General features: G+C 38.7%; 12 non-coding genes across 12 annotated transcripts; all 12 read left to right on the top strand.

Annotated features, from left to right (window-relative positions):
- The first annotated feature begins 507 nt into the window (after positions 1–507).
- LOC132150088 (5S ribosomal RNA) lies at positions 508–626 on the top strand. The gene has a single exon (XR_009435334.1). It is a non-coding gene; the product is annotated as a 5S ribosomal RNA (ribosomal RNA).
- A 750-nt stretch (positions 627–1376) lies between these two features.
- Positions 1377–1495, top strand: LOC132150818 (5S ribosomal RNA). The gene has a single exon (XR_009435998.1). It is a non-coding gene; the product is annotated as a 5S ribosomal RNA (ribosomal RNA).
- A 1131-nt stretch (positions 1496–2626) lies between these two features.
- On the top strand, positions 2627–2745 carry LOC132149930 (5S ribosomal RNA). The gene has a single exon (XR_009435186.1). It is a non-coding gene; the product is annotated as a 5S ribosomal RNA (ribosomal RNA).
- Positions 2746–4059: 1314 nt separating this feature from the next.
- On the top strand, positions 4060–4178 carry LOC132149929 (5S ribosomal RNA). The gene has a single exon (XR_009435185.1). It is a non-coding gene; the product is annotated as a 5S ribosomal RNA (ribosomal RNA).
- A 1649-nt stretch (positions 4179–5827) lies between these two features.
- Positions 5828–5946, top strand: LOC132150817 (5S ribosomal RNA). Its single transcript, XR_009435997.1, has one exon. It is a non-coding gene; the product is annotated as a 5S ribosomal RNA (ribosomal RNA).
- Positions 5947–6548: 602 nt separating this feature from the next.
- On the top strand, positions 6549–6667 carry LOC132150087 (5S ribosomal RNA). The gene has a single exon (XR_009435333.1). It is a non-coding gene; the product is annotated as a 5S ribosomal RNA (ribosomal RNA).
- Positions 6668–8089: 1422 nt separating this feature from the next.
- LOC132151088 (5S ribosomal RNA) lies at positions 8090–8208 on the top strand. The gene has a single exon (XR_009436250.1). It is a non-coding gene; the product is annotated as a 5S ribosomal RNA (ribosomal RNA).
- Positions 8209–8812: 604 nt separating this feature from the next.
- On the top strand, positions 8813–8931 carry LOC132150488 (5S ribosomal RNA). The gene has a single exon (XR_009435718.1). It is a non-coding gene; the product is annotated as a 5S ribosomal RNA (ribosomal RNA).
- Positions 8932–10263: 1332 nt separating this feature from the next.
- On the top strand, positions 10264–10382 carry LOC132151086 (5S ribosomal RNA). Its single transcript, XR_009436249.1, has one exon. It is a non-coding gene; the product is annotated as a 5S ribosomal RNA (ribosomal RNA).
- A 604-nt stretch (positions 10383–10986) lies between these two features.
- On the top strand, positions 10987–11105 carry LOC132150276 (5S ribosomal RNA). The gene has a single exon (XR_009435513.1). It is a non-coding gene; the product is annotated as a 5S ribosomal RNA (ribosomal RNA).
- Positions 11106–12270: 1165 nt separating this feature from the next.
- On the top strand, positions 12271–12389 carry LOC132151085 (5S ribosomal RNA). The gene has a single exon (XR_009436248.1). It is a non-coding gene; the product is annotated as a 5S ribosomal RNA (ribosomal RNA).
- A 1122-nt stretch (positions 12390–13511) lies between these two features.
- LOC132150816 (5S ribosomal RNA) lies at positions 13512–13630 on the top strand. Its single transcript, XR_009435996.1, has one exon. It is a non-coding gene; the product is annotated as a 5S ribosomal RNA (ribosomal RNA).
- Positions 13631–15000: the final 1370 nt, after the last annotated feature.

Below are 15000 nucleotides of genomic sequence, written 5' to 3'. Positions count from 1 at the left end.
CATCCTGGCTATGCCTGATCTCAACTGATCTCCAAATCTAAGCAGGTTTGGGCCAGGTTAGTACTTTTGGATTTTTTCAGTAATTATCTAATAGGCCTGGTTAGTACTTTTGGAAATTTTCACTAATTGTCCAATAATCTTGCAAAAAAAAAAAAAAAAAAGAGTCAATGCCCGATCTCAGAATGTAAGCAGGTTTGGGCCAGGTTAGTACTTTTGGATTTTTTCAGTAATTATCTAATAGGCCTGGTTAGTACTTTTGGAAATTTTCACTAATTGTCCAATAATCTTGCAAAAAAAAAAAAAGAGTCAATGCCCGATCTCTGAATGTAAGCAGGTTTGGGCTAGGTTAGTACTTTTGGATTTTTTCAGTAATTATCTAATAGGCCTGGATAGTACTTTTGGGAATACCAGGTGCTGTAAGCTTCTGGGTTTCCTTCCCTACTTATATAATGCACTGGCGATTATAGTGGCTGATCTTTAAATAGCCCTCTCTTTGCAGCCTCCTTCGCTTACGGCCATACCAACCTGGCTATGCCCGATCTCGTCTGATCTCGGAAGCTAAGCAGGTTTGGGCCTGGTTAGTACTTGGATGGGAGACCGCCTGGGAATACCAGGTCCTGTAAGCTTTTGGGTTTCCTTCCCTACTTATATAAAGCACTGGCGATTATAGTGGCTGATCTTTAAATAGCCCTATCTTTGCAGCCTCCTTCGCTTATGGCCATACCATCCTGGCTATGCCCGATCTCAACTGATCTCCAAATCTAAGCAGGTTTGGGCCAGGTTAGTACTTTTGGATTTTTTCATTAATTATCTAATAGGCCTGGTTAGTACTTTTGGAAATTTTCACTAATTGTCCAATAATCTTGCAAAAAAAAAAAAAAAAAGAGTCAATGCCCGATCTCAGAATGTAAGCAGGTTTGGGCCAGGTTAGTACTTTTGGATTTTTTCAGTAATTATCTAATAGGCCTGGTTAGTACTTTTGGAAATTTTCACTAATTGTCCAATAATCTTGCAAAAAAAAAAAAAAAGAGTCAATGCCCGACCTCAGAATGTTAGCAGGTTTGGGCCAGGTTAGTACTTTTGGATTTTTTCAGTAATTATCTAATAGGCCTGGTTAGTACTTTTGGAAATTTTCACTAAGTGTCCAATAATCTTGCAAAAAAAAAAAAAAAGAGTCAATGCCCGATCTCAGAATGTAAGCAGGTTTGGGCCAGGTTAGTACTTTTGGATTTTTTCAGTAATTATCTAATAGGCTTGGTTAGTATTTTTGGGAATACCAGGTGCTGTAAGCTTTTGGGTTTCCTTCCCTACTTATATAATGCACTGGCGATTATAGTGGCTGATCTTTAAATTGCCTTCAGTTTGCAGCCTCCTTCGCTTACGGCCATACCAACCTGGCTATGCCCGATCTCGTCTGATCTCGGAAGCTAAGCAGGTTTGGGCCTGGTTAGTACTTGGATGGGAGACCGCCTGGGAATACCAGGTGCTGTAAGCTTTTGGGTTTCCTTCCCTACTTATATAAAGCACTGCCGATTATAGTGGCTGATCTTTAAATAGCCCTCTCTTTGCAGCCTCCTTCGCTTATGGCCATACCATCCTGGCTATGCCTGATCTCAACTGATCTCCAAATCTAAGCAGGTTTGGGCCAGGTTAGTACTTTTGGATTTTTTCAGTAATTATCTAATAGGCCTGGTTAGTACTTTTGGAAATTTTCACTAATTGTCCAATAATCTTGCAAAAAAAAAAAAAAAAAGGGTCAATGCCCGATCTCAGAATGTAAGCAGGTTTGGGCCAGGTTAGTACTTTTGGATTTTTTCAGTAATTATCTAATAGGCCTGGTTAGTACTTTTGGAAATTTTCACTAATTGTACAATAATCTTGCAAAAAAAAAAAAAAAAAGAGTCAATGCCCGATCTCAGAATGTAAGCAGGTTTGGGCCAGGTTAGTACTTTTGGATTTTTTCAGTGATTATCTAATAGGCCTGGTTAGTACTTTTGGGAATACCATGTGCTGTAAGCTTTTGGGTTTCCTTCCCTACTTATATAAAGCACTGGCGATTATAGTGGCTGATCTTTAAATAGCCCTCTCTTTGCAGCCTCCTTCGCTTATGGCCATACCATCCTGGCTATGCCTGATCTCAACTGATCTCCAAATCTAAGCAGGTTTGGGCCAGGTTAGTACTTTTGGATTTTTTCAGTAATTATCTTATAGGCCTGGTTAGTACTTTTGGAAATTTTCACTAATTGTCCAATAATCTTGCAAAAAAAAAAAAAAAAGAGTCAATGCCCGATCTCAGAATGTAAGCAGGTTTGGGCCAGGTTAGTACTTTTGGAATTTTTTCAGTAATTATCTAATAGGCCTGGTTAGTACTTTTGGAAATTTTCACTAATTGTCCAATAATCTTGCAAAAAAAAAAAAAAAAGAGTCAATGCCCGATCTCAGAATGTAAGCAGGTTTGGGCCAGGTTAGTACTTTTGGATTTTTTCAGTAATTATATAATAGGCCTGGTTAGTACTTTTGGGAATACCAGGTGCTGTAAGCTTTTGGGTTTCCTTCCCTACTTATATAATGCACTGGCGATTATAGTGGCTGATCTTTAAATAGCCCTCTCTTTGCAGCCTCCTTCGCTTACGGCCATACCAACCTGGCTATGCCCGATCTCGTCTGATCTCGGAAGCTAAGAAGGTTTGGGCCTGGTTAGTACTTGGATGGGAGACCGCCTGGGAATACCAGGTGCTGTAAGCTTTTGGGTTTCCTTCCCTACTTATATAAAGCACTGGCGATTTTAGTGGCTGATCTTTAAATAGCCCTCTCTTTGCAGCCTCCTTCGCTTACGTCCATACCAACCTGGCTATGCCCGGTCTCGTCTGATCTCGGAAGCTAAGCAGGTTTGGGCCTGGTTATTACTGTTGGATTTTTTCAGTAATTATCTAATAGGCCTGGTTAGTACTTTTGGAAATGTTCACTAATTGTCCAATAATCTTGCAAAAAAAAAAAAAAAAAAAAAGAGTCAATGCCCGATCTCGGAATGTAAGCAGGTTTGGGCCAGGTTAGTACTTTTGGATTTTTTCATTAATTATCTAATAGGCCTGGTTAGTACTTTTAGAAATTTTCACTTATTGTCCATAAATCTTGCAAAAAAAAAAAAAGAGTCAATGCCCGATCTCAGAATGTAAGCAGGTTTGGGCCGGGTTAGTACTTTGGATTTTTTCAGTAATTATCTAATAGGCCTGGTTAGTACTTTTGGAAATTTTCACTAATTGTCCAATAATCTTGCAAAAAAAAAAAGAGTCAATGCCCGACCTCAGAATGTTAGCAGGTTTGGGCCAGGTTAGTACTTTTGGATTTTTTCAGTAATTATCTAATAGGCCTGGTTAGTACTTTTGGAAATTTTCACTAATTGTCCAATAATCTTGCAAAAAAAAAAAAAAAAAGAGTCAATGCCCGATCTCAGAATGTAAGCAGGTTTGGGCCAGGTTAGTACTTTTGGATTTTTTCAGTGATTATCTAATAGGCCTGGTTAGTACTTTTGGGAATACCATGTGCTGTAAGCTTTTGGGTTTCCTTCCCTACTTATATAAAGCACTGGCGATTATAGTGGCTGATCTTTAAATAGCCCTCTCTTTGCAGCCTCCTTCGCTTATGGCCATACCATCCTGGCTATGCATGATCTCAACTGATCTCCAAATCTAAGCAGGTTTGGGCCAGGTTAGTACTTTTGGAATTTTTTCAGTAATTATCTAATAGGCCTGGTTAGTACTTTTGGAAATGTTCACTAATTGTCCAATAATCTTGCAAAAAAAAAAAAAAAAAAAAGAGTAAATGCCCGATCTCGGAATGTAAGCAGGTTTGGGCCAGGTTAGTACTTTTGGATTTTTTCATTAATTATCTAATAGGCCTGGTTAGTACTTTTAGAAATTTTCACTTATTGTCCATAAATCTTGCAAAAAAAAAAAAGAGTCAATGCCCGATCTCAGAATGTAATGTTCCCTACTTATATAATGCACTGGCGATTATAGTCGGTGATCTTTAAATAGCCCTCTCTTTGCAGCCTCCTTCGCTTACGGCCATACCAACCTGGCTATGCCCGATCTCGTCTGATCTCGGAAGCTAAGAAGGTTTGGGCCTGGTTAGTACTTGGATGGGAGACCGCCTGGGAATACCAGGTGCTGTAAGCTTTTGGGTTTCCTTCCCTACTTACATAAAGCACTGGCGATTATAGTGGCTGATCTTTAAATAGCCCTCTCTTTGCAGCCTCCTTCGCTTATGGCCATACCATCCTGGCTATGCCCGATCTCAACTGATCTCCAAATGTAAGCAGGTTTGGGCCAGGTTAGTACTTTTGGATTTTTTCAGTAATTATCTAATAGGCCTGGTTAGTACTTTTGGAAATTTTCACTAATTGTCCAATAATCTTGCAAAAAAAAAAAAAAAAAAAGAGTCAATGCCCGATCTCAGAATGTAAGCAGGTTTGGGCCAGGTTAGTACTTTTGGATTTTTTCAGTAATTATCTAATAGGCCTGGTTAGTACTTTTGGGAATACCAGGTGCTGTAAGCTTTTGGGTTTCCTTCCGTACTTATATAATGCACTGGCGATTATAGTGGCTGATCTTTAAATAGCCCTCTCTTTGCAGCCTCCTTCGCTTATGGCCATACCATCCTGGCTATGCCCGATCTCAACTGATCTCCAAATCTAAGCAGGTTTGGGCCAGGTTAGTACTTTTGGATTTTTTCAGTAATTATCTAATAGGCCTGGTTAGTACTTTAGGAAATTTTCACTAATTGTCCAATAAACTTGCAAAAAAAAAAAAAAAAAAAAGAGTCAATGCCCGATCTCAGAATGTAAGCAGGTTTGGGCCAGGTTAGTCCTTTTGGATTTTTTCAGTAATTATCTAATAGGCCTGGTTAGTACTTTTGGAAATTTTCACTAATTGTCCAATAATCTTGCAAAAAAAAAAAAAAAAGAGTCAATGCCCGATCTCAGAATGTAAGCAGGTTTGGGCCAGGTTAGTACTTTTGGATTTTTTCAGTAATTATCTAATAGGCCTGGTTAGTACTTTTGGAAATTTTCACTAATTGTCCAATAATCTTGCAAAAAAAAAAGAGTCAATGCCCGATCTCAGAATGTAAGCAGGCTTGGGCCAGGTTAGTACTTTTGGATTTTTTCAGTAATTATCTAATAGGCCTGGTTAATACTTTTGGGAATACCAGGTGCTGTAAGCTTTTGGGTTTCCTTCCCTACTTATATAATGCACTGGCGATTATAGTGGGTGATCTTTTAATAGCCCTCTCTTTGCAGCCTCCTTCGCTTATGGCCATACCATCCTGGCTATGCCTGATCTCAACTGATCTCCAAATCTAAGCAGGTTTGGGCCAGGTTAGTACTTTTGGATTTTTTCAGTAATTATCTAATAGGCCTGGTTAGTACTTTTGGAAATTTTCACTAATTGTCCAAAAATCTTGCAAAAAAAAAAAAAAAGAGTCAATGCCCGATCTCAGAATGTAAGCAGGTTTGGGCCAGGTTAGTACTTTTGGATTTTTTCAGTAATTATCTAATAGGCCTGGTTAGTACTTTTGGAAATTTTCACTAATTGTCCAATAATCCTGCAAAAAAAAAAAAAAAGAGTCAATGCCCGATCTCAGAATGTAAGCAGGTTTGGGCCAGGTTAGTACTTTTGGATTTTTTCAGTAATTATCTAATAGGCCTGGTTAGTACTTTTGGGAATACCAGGTGCTGTAAGCTTTTGGGTTTCCTTCCCTACTTATATAATGCACTGGCGATTATAGTGGCTGATCTTTAAATAGCCCTCTCTTTGCAGCTTCCTTCGCTTACGGCCATACCAACCTGGCTATGCCCGATCTCGTCTGATCTCGGAAGCTAAGCAGGTTTGGGCCTGGTTAGTACTTGGATGGGAGACCGCCTGGGAATACCAGGTGCTGTAAGCTTTTGGGTTTCCTTCCCTACTTATATAAAGCACTGGCGATTATAGTGGCTGATCTTTAAATAGCCCTCTCTTTGCAGCCTCCTTCACTTATGGCCATACCATCCTGGCTATGCCTGATCTCAACTGATCTCCAAATCTAAGCAGGTTTGGGCCAGGTTAGTACTTTTGGATTTTTTCAGTAATTATCTAATAGGCCTGGTTAGTACTTTTGGAAATTTTCACTAATTGTCCAATAATCTTGCAAAAAAAAATAAAAAAAGAGTCAATGCCCGATCTCAGAATGTAATCAGGTTTGGGCCAGGTTAGTACTTTTGGATTTTTTCAGTAATTATCTAATAGGCCTGGTTAGTACTTTTGGAAATTTTCACTAATTGTCCAATAATCTTGCAAAAAAAAAAAGAGTCAATGCCCGATCTCTGAATGTAAGCAGGTTTGGGCTAGGTTAGTACTTTTGGATTTTTTCAGTAATTATCTAATAGGCCTGGATAGTACTTTTGGGAATACCAGGTGCTGTAAGCTTCTGGGTTTCCTTCCCTACTTATATAATGCACTGGCGATTATAGTGGCTGATCTTTAAATAGCCCTCTCTTTGCAGCCTCCTTCGCTTACGGCCATACCAACCTGGCTATGCCCGATCTCGTCTGATCTCGGAAGCTAAGCAGGTTTGGGCCTGGTTAGTACTTGGATGGGAGACCGCCTGGGAATACCAGGTCCTGTAAGCTTTTGGGTTTCCTTCCCTACTTATATAAAGCACTGGCGATTATAGTGGCTGATCTTTAAATAGCCCTCTCTTTGCAGCCTCCTTCGCTTATGGCCATACCATCCTGGCTATGCCCGATCTCAACTGATCTCCAAATCTAAGCAGGTTTGGGCCAGGTTAGTACTTTTGGATTTTTTCATTAATTATCTAATAGGCCTGGTTAGTACTTTTGGAAATTTTCACTAATTGTCCAATAATCTTGCAAAAAAAAAAAAAAAAGAGTCAATGCCCGACCTCAGAATGTTAGCAGGTTTGGGCCAGGTTAGTACTTTTGGATTTTTTCAATAATTATCTAATAGGCCTGGTTAGTACTTTTGGAAATTTTCACTTATTGTCCAATAATCTTGCAAAAAAAAAAAAAAAAAGAGTCAATGCCCGATCTCAGAATGTAAGCAGGTTTGGACCGGGTTAGTACTTTGAATTTTTTCAGTAATTATCTAATAGGCCTGGTTAGTACTTTAGGAAATTTTCACTAATTGTCCAATAATCTTGTAAAAAAACAAAAAAGAGTCAATGCCCGATCTCAGAATGTAAGCAGGTTTGGGGCAGGTTAGTACTTTTGGATTTTTTCAGTAATTATCTAATAGGCCTGGTTAGTACTTTTGGGAATACCAGGTGCTGTAAGCTTTTGGGTTTCCTTCCCTACTTATATAATGCACTGGCGATTATAGTGGCTGATCTTTAAATAGCCCTCTTTTTGCAGCCTCCTTCGCTTACGGCCATACCAACCTGGCTATGCCCGATCTCGTCTGATCTCGGAAGCTAAGCAGGTTTGGGCCTGGTTAGTACTTTTGGTTTTTTCAGTAATTATCTATTAGGCCTTGTTAGTACTTAGGAAATGTTCACTAATTGTCCAATAATCTTGCAAAAAAAAAAAAAAAAAAAGAGTCAATGCCCGATCTCGGAATGTAAGCAGGTTTGGGCCAGGTTAGTACTTTTGGATTTTTTCAATAATTATCTAATAGGCCTGGTTAGTACTTTAGGAAATTTTCACTAATTGTCCAATAATCTTGCAAAAAAAAAAAAAAAAGAGTCAATGCCCGATCTCGGAATATAAGCAGGTTTGGGCCAGGTTAGTACTTTTGGATTTTTTCAATAATTATCTAATAGGCCTGGTTAGTACTTTAGGAAATTTTCACTAATTGTGCAATAATCTTGCAAAAAAAAAAGAAAAAAAAAAGAGTCAATGCCCGATCTCAGAATGTAAGCAGGTTTGGGCCAGGTTAGTACTTTTGGATTATTTCAGTAATTATCTAATAGGCCTGGTTAGTACTTTTGGGAATACCAGGTGCTGTAAGCTTTTGGGTTTCCTTCCCTACTTATATAATGCACTGGCGATTATAGTGGCTGATCTTTAAATAGCCCTCTCTTTGCAGCCTCCTTCGCTTACGGCCATTCCAACCTGGCTATGCCCGATCTCGTCTGATCTCGGAAGCTAAGCAGGTTTGGGCCTGGTTAGTACTTGGATGGGAGACCGCCTGGGAATACCAGGTGCTGTAAGCTTTTGGGTTTCCTTCCCTACTTATATAAAGCACTGGCGATTATAGTGGCTGATCTTTAAATAGCCCTCTCTTTGCAGCCTCCTTCGCTTATGGCCATACCATCCTGGCTATGCCCGATCTCAACTGATCTCCAAATCTAAGCAGATTTGGGCCAGGTTAGTACTTTTGGATTTTTTCAGTAATTATCTAATAGGCCTGGTTAGTACTTTTGGAAATGTTCACTAATTGTCCAATGATCTTGCAAAAAAAAAAAAAAAGAGTCAATGCCCGATCTCAGAATGTAAGCAGGTTTGGGTCAGGTTAGTAATTTTGGAATTTTTCAATAATTATCTAATAGGCCTGGTTAGTACTTTAGGAAATTTTCACGAATTGTCCAATAATCTTGCAAAAAAAAAAAAAAAGAGTCAATGCCCGATCTCAGAATGTAAGCAGGTTTGGGCCAGGTTAGTACTTTTGGATTTTTTCAGTAAATATCTAATAGGCCTGGTTAGTACTTTTGGGAATACCAGGTGCTGTAAGCTTTTGGGTTTCCTTCCCTACTTATATAATGCACTGGCGATTATAGTGGCTGATCTTTAAATAGCCCTCTCTTTGCAGCCTCCTTCGCTTACGGCCATTCCAACCTGGCTATGCCTGATCTCGTCTGATCTCGGAAGCTAAGCAGGTTTGGGCCTGGTTAGTACTTGGATGGGAGACCGCCTGGGAATACCAGGTGATGTAAGCTTTTGGGTTTCCTTCCCTACTTATATAAAGCACTGGCGATTATAGTGGCTGATCTTTAAATAGCCCTCTCTTTGCAGCCTCTTTCGCTTATGGCCATACCATCCTGGCTATGCCCGATCTCAACTGATCTCCAAATCTAAGCAGGTTTGAGCCAGGTTAGTACTTTTGGATTTTTTCAGTAATTATCTAATAGGCCTGGTTAGTACTTTTGGAAATGTTCACTAATTGTCCAATAATCTTGCAAAAAAAAAAAAAAAAAGAGTCAATGCCCGATCTCAGAATGTAAGCAGGTTTGGGTCAGGTTAGTAATTTTGGAATTTTTCAATAATTATCTAATAGGCCTGGTTAGTACTTTAGGAAATTTTCACGAATTGTCCAATAATCTTGCAAAAAAAAAAAAAAGAGTCAATGCCCGATCTCAGAATGTAAGCAGGTTTGGGCCAGGTTAGTACTTTTGGATTTTTTCAGTAATTATCTAATAGGCCTGGTTAGTACTTTTAGAAATTTTCACTTATTGTCCAATAATCTTGCAAAAAAAAAAAAAAAAGAGTCAATGCCCGATCTCAGAATGTAAGCAGGTTTGGGCCAGGTTAGTACTTTTGGATTTTTTCAGTAATTATCTAATAGGCCTGGTTAGTACTTTTGGAAATTTTCACTAATTGTCCAATAATCTTGCAAAAAAAAAAAAAAGAGTCAATGCCCGACCTCAGAATGTTAGCAGGTTTGGGCCAGGTTAGTTCTTTTGGATTTTTTCAGTAAATATCTAATAGGCCTGGTTAGTACTTTTGGAAAAATTCACTAATTGTCTAATAATCTTGTAAAAACAACAAGAAAGAGTCAATGCCCGATCTCAGAATGTAAGCAGGTTTGGGCCAGGTTAGTACTTTTGGATTTTTTCAATAATTATCTAATAGGCCTGGTTAGTACTTTAGGAAATTTTCACTAATTGTCCAATAATCTTGCAAAAAAAAAAAAAAAGAGTCAATGCCCGATCTCGGAATGTAAGCAGGTTTGGGCCAGGTTAGTACTTTTGGATTTTTTCAATAATTATCTAATAGGCCTGGTTAGTACTTTAGGAAATTTTCACTAATTGTCCAATAATCTTGCAAAAAAAAAAGAAAAAAAAAAAGAGTCAATGCCCGATCTCAGAATGTAAGCAGGTTTGGGCCAGGTTAGTACTTTTGGATTATTTCAGTAATTATCTAATAGGCCTGGTTAGTACTTTTGGGAATACCAGGTGCTGTAAGCTTTTGGGTTTCCTTCCCTACTTATATAATGCACTGGCGATTATAGTGGCTGATCTTTAAATAGCCCTCTCTTTGCAGCCTCCTTCGCTTACGGCCATTCCAACCTGGCTATGCCCGATCTCGTCTGATCTCGGAAGCTAAGCAGGTTTGGGCCTGGTTAGTACTTGGATGGGAGACCGCCTGGGAATACCAGGTGCTGTAAGCTTTTGGGTTTCCTTCCCTACTTATATAAAGCACTGGCGATTATAGTGGCTGATCTTTAAATAGCCCTCTCTTCGCAGCCTCCTTCGCTTATGGCCATACCATCCTGGCTATGCCCGATCTCAACTGATCTCCAAATCTAAGCAGGTTTGGGCCAGGTTAGTACTTTTGGATTTTTTCAGTAATTATCTAATAGGCCTGGTTAGTACTTTTGGAAATGTTCACTAATTGTCCAATAATCTTGCAAAAAAAAAAAAAAAGAGTCAATGCCCGATCTCAGAATGTAAGCAGGTTTGGGTCAGGTTAGTAATTTTGGAATTTTTCAATAATTATCTAATAGGCCTGGTTAGTACTTTAGGAAATTTTCACGAATTGTCCAATAATCTTGCAAAAAAAAAAAAAAAGAGTCAATGCCCGATCTCAGAATGTAAGCAGGTTTGGGCCAGGTTAGTACTTTTGGATTTTTTCAGTAAATATCTAATAGGCCTGGTTAGTACTTTTGGGAATACCAGGTGCTGTAAGCTTTTGGGTTTCCTTCCCTACTTATATAATGCACTGGCGATTATAGTGGCTGATCTTTAAATAGCCCTCTCTTTGCAGCCTCCTTCGCTTACGGCCATTCCAACCTGGCTATGCCCGATCTCGTCTGATCTCGGAAGCTAAGCAGGTTTGGGCCTGGTTAGTACTTGGATGGGAGACCGCCTGGGAATACCAGGTGATGTAAGCTTTTGGGTTTCAGTAATTATCTAATAGGCCTGGTTAGTACTTTTGGAAATGTTCACTAATTGTCCAATAATCTTGCAAAAAAAAAAAAAAAAAGAGTCAATGCCCGATCTCAGAATGTAAGCAGGTTTGGGTCAGGTTAGTAATTTTGGAATTTTTCAATAATTATCTAATAGGCCTGGTTAGTACTTTAGGAAATTTTCACGAATTGTCCAATAATCTTGCAAAAAAAAAAAAAAGAGTCAATGCCCGATCTCAGAATGTAAGCAGGTTTGGGCCAGGTTAGTACTTTTGGATTTTTTCAGTAATTATCTAATAGGCCTGGTTAGTACTTTAGGAAATTTTCACTTATTGTCCAATAATCTTGCAAAAAAAAAAAAAAAAGAGTCAATGCCCGATCTCAGAATGTAAGCAGGTTTGGGCCAGGTTAGTACTTTTGGATTTTTTCAGTAATTATCTAATAGGCCTGGTTAGTACTTTTGGAAATTTTCACTAATTGTCCAATAATCTTGCAAAAAAAAAAAAAGAGTCAATGCCCGACCTCAGAATGTTAGCAGGTTTGGGCCAGGTTAGTTCTTTTGGATTTTTTCAGTAAATATCTAATAGGCCTGGTTAGTACTTTTGGAAAAATTCACTAATTGTCTAATAATCTTGTAAAAACAACAAGAAAGAGTCAATGCCCGATCTCAGAATGTAAGCAGGTTTGGGCCAGGTTAGTACTTTTGGATTTTTTCAATAATTATCTAATAGGCCTGGTTAGTACTTTAGGAAATTTTCACTAATTGTCCAATAATCTTGCAAAAAAAAAAAAAAAGAGTCAATGCCCGATCTCGGAATGTAAGCAGGTTTGGGCCAGGTTAGTACTTTTGGATTTTTTCAATAATTATCTAATAGGCCTGGTTAGTACTTTAGGAAATTTTCACTAATTGTCCAATAATCTTGCAAAAAAAAAAGAAAAAAAAAAAGAGTCAATGCCCGATCTCAGAATGTAAGCAGGTTTGGGCCAGGTTAGTACTTTTGGATTATTTCAGTAATTATCTAATAGGCCTGGTTAGTACTTTTGGGAATACCAGGTGCTGTAAGCTTTTGGGTTTCCTTCCCTACTTATATAATGCACTGGCGATTATAGTGGCTGATCTTTAAATAGCCCTCTCTTTGCAGCCTCCTTCGCTTACGGCCATTCCAACCTGGCTATGCCCGATCTCGTCTGATCTCGGAAGCTAAGCAGGTTTGGGCCTGGTTAGTACTTGGATGGGAGACCGCCTGGGAATACCAGGTGCTGTAAGCTTTTGGGTTTCCTTCCCTACTTATATAAAGCACTGGCGATTATAGTGGCTGATCTTTAAATAGCCCTCTCTTTGCAGCCTCCTTCGCTTATGGCCATACCATCCTGGCTATGCCCGATCTCAACTGATCTCCAAATCTAAGCAGGTTTGGGCCAGGTTAGTACTTTTGGATTTTTTCAGTAATTATCTAATAGGCCTGGTTAGTACTTTTGGAAATGTTCACTAATTGTCCAATAATCTTGCAAAAAAAAAAAAAAAAGAGTCAATGCCCGATCTCTGAATGTAAGCAGGTTTGGGTCAGGTTAGTAATTTTGGAATTTTTCAATAATTATCTAATAGGCCTGGTTAGTACTTTAGGAAATTTTCACGAATTGTCCAATAATCTTGCAAAAAAAAAAAAAAAGAGTCAATGCCCGATCTCAGAATGTAAGCAGGTTTGGGCCAGGTTAGTACTTTTGGATTTTTTCAGTAATTATCTAATAGGCCTGGTTAGTACTTTTGGGAATACCAGGTGCTGTAAGCTTTTGGGTTTCCTTCCCTACTTATATAATGCACTGGTGATTATAGTGGCTGATCTTTAAATAGCCCTCTCTTTGCAGCCTCCTTCGCTTATGGCCATACCATCCTGGCTATGCCCGATCTCAACTGATCTCCAAATCTAAGCAGGTTTGGGCCAGGTTAGTACTTTTGGATTTTTTCAGTAATTATCTAATAGGCCTGGTTAGTACTTTTGGAAATTTTCACTAATTGTCAAGTAATCTTGCAAAAAAAAAAAAAGAGTCAATGCCCGACCTCAGAATGTTAGCAGTTTTGGGCCAGGTTAGTACTTTTGGATTTTTTCAGTAAATATCTAATAGGCCTGGTTAGTACTTTTGGAAAAATTCACTAATTGTCCAATAATCTTGTAAAAAAACAAAAAAGAGTCAATGCCCGATCTCAGAATGTAAGCAGGTTTGGGCCAGGTTAGTACTTTTGGATTTTTTCAGTAATTATATAATAGGCCTGGTTAGTACTTTTGGGAATACCAGGTGCTGTAAGCTTTTGGGTTTCCTTCCCTACTTATATAATGCACTGGCGATTATAGTGGCAGATCTTTAAATAGCCCTCTCTTTGCAGCCTCCTTCGCTTACGGCCATACCAACCTGGCTATGCCCGATCTCGTCTGATCTCGGAAGCTAAGCAGGTTTGGGCCTGGTTAGTACTTGGATGGGAGACCGCCTGGGAATACCAGGTGCTGTAAGCTTTTGGGTTTCCTTTCCTACTTATATAAAGCACTGGCGATTATAGTGGCTGATCTTTAAATAGCCCTCTCTTTGCAGCCTCCTTCGCTTACGGCCATACCAACCTGGCTATGCCCGATCTCGTCTGATCTCGGAAGCTAAGCAGGTTTAGGCCTGGTTAGTACTTTTGGATTTTTTCAGTAATTATCTAATAGGCCTGGTTAGTACTTTTGGAAATGTTCACTAATTGTCCAATAATCTTGCAAAAAAACAAAAAAGAGTCAATGCCCGATCTCAGAATGTAAGCAGGTTTGGGGCAGGTTAGTACTTTTGGATTTTTTCAGTAATTATCTAATAGGCCTGGTTAGTACTTTAGGAAATTTTCACTAATTGTCCAATAATCTTGTAAAAAAACAAAAAAGAGTCAATGCCCGATCTCAGAATGTAAGCAGGTTTGGGGCAGGTCAGTACTTTTGGATTTTTTCAGTAATTATCTAATAGGCCTGGTTAGTACTTTAGGAAATTTTCACTAATTGTCCAATAATCTTGTAAAAAAACAAAAAAGAGTCAATGCCCGATCTCAGAATGTAAGCAGGTTTGGGGCAGGTTAGTACTTTTGGATTTTTTCAGTAATTATCTAATAGGCCTGGTTAGTACTTTTGGGAATACCAGGTGCTGTAAGCTTTTGGGTTTCCTTCCCTACTTATATAATGCACTGGCGATTATAGTGGCTGATCTTTAAATAGCCCTCTTTTTTCAGCCTCCTTCGCTTACGGCCATACCAACCTGGCTATGCCCGATCTCGTCTGATCTCGGAAGCTAAGCAGGTTTGGGCCTGGTTAGTACTTTTGGTTTTTTCAGTAATTATCTATTAGGCCTTGTTAGTACTTAGGAAATGTTCACTAATTGTCCAATAATCTTGCAAAAAAAAAAAAAAAAAAAAGAGTCAATGCCCGATCTCGGAATGTAAGCAGGTTTGGGCCAGGTTAGTACTTTTGGATTTTTTCAATAATTATCTAATAGGCCTGGTTAGTACTTTAGGAAATTTTCACTAATTGTCCAATAATCTTGCAAAAAAAAAAAAAAAAGAGTCAATGCCCGATCTCGGAATGTAAGCAGGTTTGGGCCAGGTTAGTACTTTTGGATTTTTTCAATAATTATCTAATAGGCCTGGTTAGTACTTTAGGAAATTTTCACTAATTGTCCAATAATCTTGCAAAAAAAAAAAGAAAAAAAAAAGAGTCAATGCCCGATCTCAGAATGTAAGCAGGTTTGGGCCAGGTTAGTACTTTTGGATTATTTCAGTAATTATCTAATAGGCCTGGTTAGTACTTTTGGGAATACCAGGTGCTGTAAGCTTTTGGGTTTCCTTCCCTACTTATATAATGCACTG

Source organism: Carassius carassius, chromosome 9 (genome assembly GCF_963082965.1).
Source record: "Carassius carassius chromosome 9, fCarCar2.1, whole genome shotgun sequence".
NCBI lineage: Eukaryota > Metazoa > Chordata > Actinopteri > Cypriniformes > Cyprinidae > Carassius > Carassius carassius.
The sequence above is the reverse complement of the archived record's forward strand: the minus strand, read 5'-3'. Positions and strand labels throughout refer to the sequence as shown.